Source organism: Helianthus annuus, chromosome 5, assembly GCF_002127325.2.
Source record: "Helianthus annuus cultivar XRQ/B chromosome 5, HanXRQr2.0-SUNRISE, whole genome shotgun sequence".
In the NCBI taxonomy this organism is placed as follows: Eukaryota; Viridiplantae; Streptophyta; class Magnoliopsida; order Asterales; family Asteraceae; genus Helianthus; species Helianthus annuus.
Window position 1 is genome coordinate 114001539 of NC_035437.2, and position 4284 is coordinate 114005822.

At 39.8% G+C, this 4284-nt stretch overlaps 1 long non-coding RNA gene across 1 annotated transcript; it reads right to left on the bottom strand.

Moving 5' to 3' along the window:
• Positions 1–256: 256 nt before the first annotated feature.
• Positions 257–1651, bottom strand: LOC110939039. Its single transcript, XR_002591913.2, has 3 exons — positions 1561–1651; positions 984–1049; positions 257–368 (listed from the first exon to the last, which is right to left on the bottom strand). It is a non-coding gene; the product is annotated as an uncharacterized LOC110939039 (long non-coding RNA).
• Between the last annotated feature and the right edge of the window lie 2633 nt (positions 1652–4284).

The window sequence follows — 4284 nt, forward strand, 5'->3', positions numbered from 1 at the left end:
TTTCTTCAATCGACGTGTCTCTTAATGTTGTTCAGGCGCCTTTTCTGAACGGGGTGTCTTCTTTGATACCTCACATGCTTTACATCTAGGTTGTAGGGTTTCTATATTGCCACATTGTAACACCCTTAAATTTATACTAGAATTAATTACTAATTTATACCAAAAGATGATAGCATAACATAAGTTTCAGAAGTATTATACGCCTTAGTCAACTAATGACTAAGTTAGAACATACAAAAGTTGTTTGAGAATTTGTTTACAACCCAAGAACAACTATTTAATAAGTTCAAAACATAGCGGAAGCTTCAAAAATCGTGTTCGGTTCTTCGACATCGCTTGACCACCATCCGTACGATCCATCTAATCACCTAGGGTCAAAACCATTAAAAACATTAGTTTTGATTTTAATACATAAGACATAGCATATGATTAAATCATTAATTTAAAAATAAAATAAAATAACAATGAAGTTCCTGTTCCACCGTAAATTACGGTATCACCGTAATTTACGGTGAGTCCTGAGGATTCTTGGTTCACCGTAAATCAGGAGCTTTATACCATAAACATTTAATATCCACCGTAAATTACGGTGCTACCGTAATTTACGGTAGTACCTGGAATTCCATGTTTTAATTTTTTGTTTGTTTATAATACCAAGACCCCAACTCTAGGAATTCAGTTTTCTATGATATTGGTACAGAAAAATCTTGTAACTCTAATATGTTATATAACATTCAAATTCATCAATCAACCTATCATAACCCGGAGCATTAATCATGTCTTGCTTGATTATCCGACCCGTTTGGCTTGTCTATGGAATTCCTTCCTTTTTGACAACTACCAACAAGTTCAATCCGTCTCTCGACCAAACATTCGATATAACAATATCTTCGCTTTAATTCATAACAACTTGTATTTTAAAATTTAACTATACCAATTACAATGATCTAATTTTACTTAATGTAACGGGTTAAGTTACATACCTTAGCGCACGCCCTTCAACCGTGAGTCACCACCGGCTTGTCCACTCGACGTTCCGGTATCTTGTCCTATAGAGTTCAATTCAAGACATGTTTAGAACTCTCTTCAAATCATAATTCGCATAATACACCGAACATCATGATTATGCGTTTAAACTCGAAATTTCAGTTTTTAAGCCTTCATAGAGGCATTTCAACAAACACTTCATAAGCAGATTTTTACATGTTTAAACATCACATCTTTAGTTTATCATTTAACCCTATTTTCATATAAATCAACCAATTTACATGAATGTTAGCTTCTAATTGCTGAAATCACTTCCAGATTGCTAAATTACACTAGGTTAACAATCTACTTTCTAGTGTTCATCCAAATACACATGACCCACTAATCACCTACCATGGTGATTATGGATTCACCCAAAATTTCTTATGATTTCAACTTCTATTGATCTAGGGTTTGTCCTTAGACACTATAGGTGTTCCTCAATCATCATAACATACACATGCAACCCTAATTCCAGATTTTTCCCAATTCATGAAAATTTCAAGTTGAGAGAAATCCTTAAATTTTACATACCTTGTAATCCTCTTGTGATGAGGATCACGATTCTATGCTCGGATTTTCGTTTGGACCAGATTTGCTCCTTCAATTTGTGGATTTTAGTAAAATTCTAGTTTGGTTTAAGGTGGGTGTCGCCCCCCTGATGTTCTGGTCGACCAGGCTTCAAAGTGGGGTGTTAAGTTTATGTTTTATTTGTTTATTAGAATTAAAGTTTCAATTTTTGACAACTTAAACCCCTCCACTTTGATCAACATTGCTTTTAGTTACTTTTAACTCTACTTTAGGTTATTTCTAGACTTATAACTAATTAGGTTAAAATTCCTAGTTAGTAAATTCTCGTTTATTTAAACCTTACTAATTCCAGTTTAAGGTTTTATATTTTCGGGGTGTTACAAGTCCACCCCCCTTAAAAGGGTTTCGTCCCCGAAACCGTAATACGTACCAAATAAAGTAGGGTGAAGACGTCACATCTCCTCTTCGGACTCCCATGTAGTGTCCGAACCCTTCCTATGCTCCCATCTGATTTTGACTTGATCGATTTGTCTATTTCGTAAGTATTTGACCTTCCGATCTAAAATCTCCACCGGTCTCACCGCATAATTCAGGCTATTATCTACTTCAATATCATCGAAATGAATATAAGCTGTTTCATCCGCTAGGCACCTTCTTAATTGTGACACGTGAAACGTGCTATGGATTCCACTTAGTTCTGCCGGTAGCTCGAGGCGGTAAGCTACCTTGCCGATCTTTTCAATGATTTCACTTTGTCCATCCGTTTGAGGATGGTACGCAGTGCTAATGAACAATTTGGTCCCCATTTGCTCTTGGAAATCTCGCCAGAAATTCGAAGTAAACCGGGTATCCCTATCAGACACGATGGACACCGGCACCCCATGACGTGCTATGATTTCATTGGTATAAACTTCTGACATCTTTTCTGACGTATAAGTCTCACGAATCGGAATGAAGTGAGCACTTTTCGTCAATCGATCCACCACTACCTATATGGCATCATAACCACGACTCGTTTTAGGCAACTTGGTCAGTAGGTCCATTGTTATATGTTCCCATTTCCAAACCGGAATATCTAACGGTTGGAGTTTGCCGTATGGTTTCTGATGCTCCGCCTTGACTTGTAAACATGTCAAGCATTTTTCCACATATTTCGCCATGTCCCTCTTCATTCCGGGCCACCAATAATTTTGTTTCAAATCATTGTACATCTTGGTTGCACCCGGATGAATCGAATAACGGGATTTATGAGCTTCGTTAAGTAGAAGCGCCTTTACTCCACAAGTATGTGGGACCCATATCCTTCCGGATCGAGTCTTCAACCCGTGGTTCCCATCCGACAAATCTTTCAATTGGCCGATTATTCTTTCTTTCTTCCAATTTTCTTCTTTTACTGCTTCTAACTGCGCCTCTCGAATACGTTCAAGTATACCCGAGGTCACCACGAGTTGCATCGACCTCACTCGTATTGGGACATAGTCCGCTTTTCTGCTTAGAGCATCCGCTACCACGTTTGCTTTACCGGGGTGATAATGTATCTCACAATCGTAGTCTTTCACCGTTTCCAGCCATCGCCTTTGTCGCATATTTAACTCCTTCTGATTAAAGAAGTATTTCAAGCTTTTGTGGTCGGTGAATATGGTGCACTTTACCCCATACAAGTAATGCCTCCATATTTTTAATGCAAATACTACCGCTGCCAACTCGAGATCGTGCGTGGGGTATTTCTTCTCGTGTATCTTCAATTGTCTCGAGGCATAGGCTATTACCTTGCCCCGTTGCATCAACACGCAACCGAGCCCCGATAATGAAGCATCCGAATAAACCACCATGTCTTCAACTCCGTCTGGCAATGTCAGTACCGGAGCTTGAGTTAGCTTTTCTTTTAGCGTTTGAAACGCTTTTTCTTGATCAATTCCCCAAATAAACTTTGCTTTCTTTTGGGTTAGCTTGGTTAGCTGTGACGCAATTTTGGAGAAATCTTGAATGAATCTCCTATAGTACCCCGCAAGCCCCAAAAAGCTTCTAATTTCTGAAGGGTTCTTCGGGGGATTCCATTTTGACACTGCCTCTATCTTTGATGGATCCACCAATACTCCGTCGGCATTTATGACATGGATTGAACCTCTCGTAACCAAAAGGCACATTTAGAGAATTTTGCATATAACTTCTCTCGCCTAAGTGTCTCTAACACTTCTTGTAAGTGGTGTGCGTGTTCAGCTTCACTTTTCGAATATACCAATATATCATCGATAAACACGATGACCGACTTATCCAGCATTGGCTTGCAAACCCGGTTCATGAGGTCCATGAAAGCCGCGGGAGCGTTTGTTAGCCCAAATGACATCACGAGGAATTCGTAATGTCCGTATCTCGTGCGGAAAGCCGTCTTTGGCACATCTTCTTCTTTGACCTTTAGTTGGTGATACCCCGACCTAAGATCAATTTTTGAAAACCAGTTCGCGCCTTGTAGTTGGTCGAATAAGTCGTCTATTCTGGGGAGCGGGTATCGGTTCTTTACCGTGAGTTTGTTTAACTCCCGGTAATCAATACACATGCGCATGCTCCCGTCTTTCTTTCTTACGAACAACACCGGTGCGCCCCAAGGAGACACACTCGGCCTTATGAATCCCTTGTCAAGCAGGTCTTGAATTTGGGACATCAACTCTTGTAATTCCGACGGTGCAAGTCGGTACGGGGCTTTTGCTACGGGTTTCGCGCCCGGAA